The following is a 7,997-nucleotide window of genomic DNA, read 5'->3' on the forward strand; positions in this document are numbered from 1 at the left end:
GCAGGGGAATGGTTTCTCCCCAGTGTGTGTTCTCATGTGTCTTTTCAGATGTCTCTTGTCTGAGAATCTTGTGCCACAAACTGAGCAGGGGAATGGTTTCTCTCCGGTATGTGTTCTCATGTGTGTGGTCAAATATCCCTTTGAGAATCTTTTGCCACAAATTGAGCAATGGAATGGTTTCTCCCCAGTGTGTGTTCTCATGTGTTTATCCAAACACTTTCTGTTACTAAAACCTTTACTGCATGTTGAGCACCTAAAGGGACGCTCATCCTCACTGACTTCTGTCTCAGATTCAGAAGAGTCTGACATCTGGTCTTCAGTCTGGGGTTGTACAAGTGGATCTGGATCTACCTTGCTGGCTGGTTCTGGTTCTGGTCCTCCACACTCTTCTCCATCAGCTTCTGTTTTCAGAGGATGAACTGGGCTGCTGCTCAGAGACTCTTCTTTCAAGTTCTCCTCCGTTAGACTCTGATGAAGCTGTGGGAACTGAGGTTTCTCTTCGTCTCCTTCACTCTTCACAGGGACCAGAGTGAAGGGGAACGTGGTGATATCAGCCTCGTCCTGCCCTTGAAGCTGCCCTCCCTCCTCACTGGTCCAGAGCTCCTCCCACTCCTCTTTAATGTGGGGGGGCTCTGTGTCCTGCAGCTCAGGGGGAACCTCTTCTTTAATCACCAGCAGCTGCTCCACATCTGCAGGACACAAACAGCAACATCAGAAATCTCTTCATTTGACTCTGAAACAGCGGAGCAACAGACAGAAACAGAGATCAACTCAATGAAAAGAGACGTCCTGCTACTGACGACCAGTCAGCAAACTGGGAACAGAAACGCTGGCTTCAGATGCTTGGATCAACGTTGTGTCACCCAGGTCAAAGGTCAAAGGTCCCCTCTGCTGAATGGTTTTGTCCATTCATGATCACATCTGCTAGTTGATTCATCAGTTAATGTCTGACATTTCTTGCACATTTGTCAGGCTCATCCATTTCAGATCCAGCAAACCTAAATATTTTACAAAGATAAAACACAAGGAAACACAAAATGCAGTTTTTGGTGCCAATGTCATTTAATAAGGTAAAAAACATCTGAGCCTCCGAAGGCCCATGTGAATAAGTGATTGCCCCCCTGACCCTAACAGCTGGTTGAACCACCTTTTGCAGCAATAACTGCAGTCAAGTGTTAGCGATAAGAGGCGATGAGTCTTTCACATCGCTGTGGTGGGATTTTGGCCCACTCTTCTGTGCAAAATTGAAAAGATCAATCAGATTGGATGGTTTTCGGGCATGAACAGCCTTTTTAAGGTCCTGCTACAGCATCTCAATAGGGTTCAGGTCAGGACTTTGACGAGGCCACACCAAAACCCTCATTTTGTTCTTTTTTAGTCTTTCAGATGTGGACTTGCTGGTGTGCTTCAGATCGTTGTCTTGCTGCAGAACCCAGGTACGCTTCAGCTGGAGGTCTTGAACTGATGGCCCAACATTCTTTGCCAGGATTTCTTGATAGCGAGCAGAATTCATGGTTGTTCCACAGCTGAGTCAATGCCTATGATATCATTTTACTCTTAATTTGGTGAACTTTCTAAACCTCTAATACTGTAATATTGTAGTAGTAACAGTGTGATGGCCTTTTATTTAGAATTGGAAACTCTTCTCATTGTTCTGTGCTGTTGATGAATGGTTGATGGTCTTCAAGGTTCCTGTTCATGTTGGAGCACTGGAGGTCTGAACCACTGAGACACTCAAAGAGCTGCATGAGTGACGTCACTTCAAGCTGGCAGAACGACTCCAGCCAGGGTCCTGCTGAGTGTTGTGATGCTCATGTTTAGCTGTCAAGCTAGCAGCTCTGGACTCACTGATCTGGACTGAAACTGCATTGAAATGAAACAACAGAGCTTCACTGGTGTCTGCAGGAGGTTTGCCTTTGGATTTTGTCCCCTAAAGCGACTGTAACGTTGGTTCATTCTGACGGGACTCATTTGCATATCATGTGACTTGCTGCAGGAGACAGACTGCTGACGTGTGTGTGTGTGTGCGCTGACTGTTTTGATGTTGAGGTGTTAATTGTCATGTTGTATGCATTTCTTTGGAGGTTTTAAATTAAATCAGTAACAACAGGAAATAAACCAATTGTTTCAGGTCGACTTTGTTTCCTGAGCTCCTAAAACTTCCCTTTATGTTGGTAACAATGCAGCAGGAGCCTGGTTCACATTCTGGTCCACAAGTTAGCAGCAGTTGGTGATCCAGTGTGAACGTCATTCAGGCGAGGTGTTGTTGTGGTTCAGTTCAATGGTAACACGCTGCTACTGATTGTTAAGGCAGGGCTTCTTAACAGGACCCAGGAATGAGGGGCCCAGCAGGTCCCTGCGGGGACTCACCTGCTCTGTCCAGCCTGACTCGGGGCTTCAGCACGGCATCGAGCAGCAACCTCTGCCGGCGGTTCTCCCGCTCGTACTCCGCCACGGTTTCCTCCAGCAGAGCCACGATCTGCTCCGCGGCCGCCGCCAGCCGCTCGGTGAGCAGCGCTCTCAGCACCGGGACTTCAGCCGCTGAGTCTCCTTCTCCCAGCTGCAGCAGGAAGTCTTCAGCGGCGGCGAGGATCCGCTCCTGGACCGACACCCGCAGCAGCTGCGCGGCGCACATGTTGAGGTTCTACTGCTTTACATTTAGAATCTCAGGCCAAGCCGGAGATTCTAAATGTAAAGCAGTGAAACGCCGTGGTTTCCTCCCTCTGGTTCGCGCGTCTGTTGGAGCTCCACGGCAGGAGAAATCGCTTCAAGAAACCCAACAGACTTGATTTGAAAACGTTGGAAAAACTTCTTTTTTTAATAAAAATTGTAAAATCAAAGCGTCCTCATTCCCATCACTTTCACTGAGACTTTCACATCATGGTCCCATTGTTCAAAGACATGGAACGATCCAGTATGAACGCAAAGACTTCAATGATCTCATTGTGTTCACGGGTCATCAAATCAGTGTCAGTTCAGTCGGTCAAGCCTGCAGGGAAGTTTACAGTCCAGCAGGTGTCAGTATTCAGTGACAGTAACACAGTGTCATGGCGTCCACAGGCTTCATGACGCCTCATCCACCCTTCACTCCTGTCTCGTCCTTGTGTGCTCACTCCAGCCCGTTGATGCACAGTTCCTGCCACAGCCTCTACCTTGTTAATGCAGCCGTGCCTGTCTTGTGTTCTTCAGCCTCTGAGAGTTTTTGAAAGTTTTATCCGATAGTCTAGATTTAGTGGATACGTTTGCAGCCGTTTGGTTTCTCTGCTCGGAGTACAAGAACATCAACGTCCCTTGCCGTGAACCCTGCTTCTGTCCTGAGTCTGAGCCTGGTCCTGTCAATCACAATGATCCAATTTTTGGAACTGACCATATCTTTCTTTCAAAAACAAAAGAAATCAAGAGAGCGATTCCTCCGTGATGGCATGAAAAGATCTTCCTCACAAACGTGGACGATACAAAGCTCTCTTCCTCTTCATCTCCAATTATTTGACCAAATTTGGCCGTCAAACTGGAGAGAAAACTCAGCCCTGTTGAACTCTGGCAGCTTTCCATTTACAAATAACACGTGTCCACGTGACAAAGTGTGTGAGCAGGAAGGAAGGGAGGAGGGGGGCTGAGAAAATAACAGCAGATCCCTGGATGGAGACCCCGTGCTCTTCTCTCCACCTCTCTTCCTCCCTGCTCTCTCCACCCCTCTTGAACAACACTGCAGGTGAACAGTTAGCATTGCTCTGTTTGATGAAGCTGCGTTCAGGGAATGAGGAAGTTTCCCTTTGTGTCACTGCTTCTCTACTAATCTGATCTCTGATCAGTTCACCAAGAAGAGTCTGGGGTCAGGGGCTTGATGAGTAGAGCTGTTTAGTCAGGAGGAGGCTGCTCTGATTGGTTCCTGACACTGAAACAAGGCCAAAGCTCAAGTACACAGGCTCACATATTGTAGTATTCTCAGTCTTCCCACTTCAAGTATTTTCTCACTTCAAGTATTTTCTAATCTGCACACCAAGTTACCTCTTATGTTAAGTTACTAGCTGAGAGTTGTGCAGGACACTTGGATGGAAACATAACCTTTTTCTCTAATCAGCACAACAATGTGGGCGTGTAGCGAATCAACACCATAACAGTAACGAGGAATGAACGCAGCAGCCATCTTGGAATCACCAGGTTTACAAGGCTTCCACTCGGTGAGAGCAACCCCTCGATGGAGGAGAAGAAGCCGGATCATCAAGAAGACCTGAAAGAAGACAGCAGAGGCAGGAAGAGGGACCAGAGACACACAAACAGACACAACACTGCCACCTTCTGATCTGATGACATCAGAGTTGAATGTGTGGACTATTTGGAGGCCAAGCCTCACAATAAAAGCAGCATTTTCATGGGAATGTGTTCCATCCAGGGCTGCACGGTGGTGCAGTGGTCAGCACTGTCTCCTCACAGCAAGAAGGTTCCTGGTTCCAGTCCCGGCTCCAGCACAGGATCTCTCTGTGTGAGTCTCCATGTTCTCCTGTTCCTGTGTGGGTTCTCTCTGGTACTCCAGCTTCCTCCCACAGTCCAAAGACATCAAGAGGGGACCAGGTTAATCCAGACTCTAAATTGACTGTAGGTGTGACTGTGAGAGCGAATGGTTGTCTGTCTCTATGTGTTGGACCTGCGATGGACTGGTGACCTGTCCAGGGTGAACCCTGCCTCTCGCCTGAAGATACTGGCATAGGCTATGGACATCAGGCAGCTGGTGTGTTGGTGGATCTGTGGATCCTGCTGGAAGAAGCAGGGTGGAGCTCTGAATGGTTCCTGTCTCAAAGAGCTTCTCTGTGCAGCTCCCATCAGCTCCTAAAAACAGGAAACCAGCAGATTCAGTGTTGAACAGTGGCATTAAAATGATGCCAGTGCTGGTTGTCTCTGTCTAAGGGTTTTGAGGGCATCCAGCTGCAGTCAGGAGACAAACAGGGATGCTGCTTGAGGACATCATCCAGGAGGCTGTCCATGGGGTGGAGCTGGGGTCTCAGACTGGGGACATTGGACAAGAACTTCTCAGAGGAAACTCATCATGGTGGCTCAGTGAAGAAAACTAGACCTGAGCTGCCTGCTGGAACCTAGCAGGTGAAGGACAGAGCTCCACCTCTTTGGAGACACCACCACTGTGGGCTCATGTTGGCAAAAGAAGTGGGTCAGTATTTGACACACACACACACACACACACACACACACACACACACACACACACACACACACACACACACACACACACACATACATGCATGTTCTTACACACAGAGACTTTTCCTCTGTTTTTGTTTTTTACTGGTTTTGAACCAGTAAGTGGTTTCTGTTGGTTTGGTTTGCTTGACTGGTTGTTGTTTGTTGACCTTCCAAATCCATATTTTGGGTTCTGGCTTGTTCTGCTTTTCATTTTGTGTTTGTATTAAAGTTCTGTTGCTGAAAAAGAGAGTTCTTTCTCTTTTTCTTGAAGTAAATATATGAGGGTCGAAACTGACCCATAACACCATTGATGTTCCAATAGTTAATGATATTAAAATGAATACTAAATCAAACCAGTCCATGTCAGAGATGTGTTCTAACACCCTCAGTAACGGTCAGGAAACACAGCAACCTTTGGTTCATTTCTAGGATTTTCTTGAGGTTCATTTTACCATTTTTTTAACTGAAATCGAGGGTTTAGTGACTAAAAAAAGGTCCAGAGGCCCACAACTAAATATTCAAACCAATATTTCCATGGATAAGGAAGCCTAACAAGGTCACCAAGAGATGGAAACAACTTGGAGGATAGAAAATTGTTTTAGTTTATTTGACAGCTGATTGAAGACGTGGGTCAAAACTGACCGTTACCATAGAGATGGGAACAGAAAGCTGACACAAGAGGAAGGTTCCAGCTCTGAAAAAGGAGTTTGATCAAAATCTTCAACTGCCAGTAGAAATATCCTTTTGTATGTTGACCTTTGTTGACAGAAGTCACTTTAGCTTGGCAGTGAAAAGAATGGCTGCTAGCTTGACAAAGAGCTGCACAAACCAGGTTCAAGCTGGACTTTGGACCCTGGTATCTGCAACGACTCCATCAGCTCCTAATCTAGCAGCTCTGCTGGGTCCAAGTATTTTACAGAACATTTGACAGACCTGTGGAGCAGTGAGGACAGACATGAGTTGATCACATGATCCACTGAAGCGCCATTTTACCCTGGTACTGAGGTCACCAATATGAGCTGGAGTTGGGAATCTTGAACTGAACCTGGTATCACAGCGACACCTACTGCTGCAAAATGGAACAGCAACACTGAACCCAAGTACAGGATTGGAGGGAGACTGATGGTCGCTGTTTGGGTTTTTGAAGAACAAGGAGGGCGTGGCTTCAAGCTGGATTCTCAGAGACTATTTCCCCAACCTCTACATTGGTATCTACACTGTCCTCCAGTCATGTGACTGAAGTCATCAGTCATGTCAGTGATGTCACTCTGCAGGACTGTCATTGCCGTCTCATTCTAGAAAAGAATCCAGACTCCACTTTTATGGGGCAGTTTTGGTCTTTAAAGACTTGACAGTTCCAGGAGATTTAGTCTGGCTCAAGATCTTCAGATCAACCCAGAACAGAAGGCTATGACTCCATTGGATTGTGTAGTTGGAGCATTCAGAGATCTGGTGGATCTCAGTAGGAGCTGGATTTATCCACTGAATGATCCTGGTCAATGTGATCCTGCTCCTCCATCTCTCAGGCTGACAGAGCAGGAGGACCTGACTGAGAAGAAAGCTGCCCTTGAGCAGCTTCAGTCTCTGTGTGACAACACACAGGCAGAAAACCTGAATTTGAGGGAACAAGTTTCTACTCTTGAACATGAGAATAAAAGAGCAATCCAGGAGCTCCAGAACCTCACTGCTGTGGTGGCCAACCTCCAAACGGTCCAGGACAAGAACCAGACTCAGACAGAAGATCTGAACGCAACAGTCCACAGTCTTCAGTGTGAGGGGAGGAAGGTTGATGGAGAGAACAATGAGCTCAGAAAAGAGCTGACCCAGGTTCAGTCTCTGAGGGAGAGTGAACAGGTGGAGATGAAATGTCTTGAGGAAGACCTGACAGAGAAGAAAAGTGCACTTGATCAGCTTCAGTCTCTGTGTGACAAGAGATGGACAGAAAACCAGAATTTGTGGGGACAGGTTTCTAGTCTTGGACAAGAGAAGATTATTGCATATCAGCTGGTAGAGAACATGTCTGCCATGGTGGGCAACCTTGAATCTGTGAGAGAGGAGAACCAGACTAAGATCAGAGACCTGAACACACAACTCCACAATCTTCAGCTTCAGGTGAAGATGGTTTACAAGGAGAAGTGTGACCTCAAGTGTGAGCTCAACTCCATCCAAGCAGAGAAGAAAAAAATGAGACAAGAACTCACTGAGAAGAAGGCGACTCTTGAACAGCTGAGGTCCCAGAGTGAGTAGAGAGAGGAAGAAAATGGATGTTTGAGGAGACGAGTTTCTACTGCATCTCAGGAGACAGAGACCTTCACTGCAGAGTTGGCCCACCTTGAATCAAGGAAGGACCAGGACCCCACAAAGAGTGACAGTCTGAACGGTGAAGTTCAGAGTCTTCTATGTGCAGTGAGAACACAAAAGAAGAAAAGGAGCAGTGCTCAGAGGGAAATCCTGGGAAATCTTCATGATTTAAAAAGCTGTTTGAAAGAGGAAAATCATAACCTTCAAGTGAAGGTCCAGCAAACTTCTGAAGAGCAAGCAGACTCTCCCCTACGTCCAGCCAGAGAAGAGCAAACAGACTCTCCCCTACGTCCAGCCAGAGAAGAGCAAGCAGACTCTCCCCTACGTCCAGCCAGAGAAGAGCAAACAGACTCTCCCCTACGTCCAGCCAGAGAAGAGCAAGCAGACTCTCCCCTACGTCCAGCCAGAGAAGAGCAAGCAGACTCTCCCCTACGTCCAGCCAGAGAAGAGCAAACAGACTCTCCCCTACGTCCTGCCAGAGAAGAGCAAGCAGACTCTCC

Source organism: Aulostomus chinensis, chromosome 1 (genome assembly GCF_037954235.1).
Source record: "Aulostomus chinensis isolate RoL2024-O1b breed Wild chromosome 1, RoL_Achi_v1.0, whole genome shotgun sequence".
In the NCBI taxonomy this organism is placed as follows: Eukaryota; Metazoa; Chordata; class Actinopteri; order Syngnathiformes; family Aulostomidae; genus Aulostomus; species Aulostomus chinensis.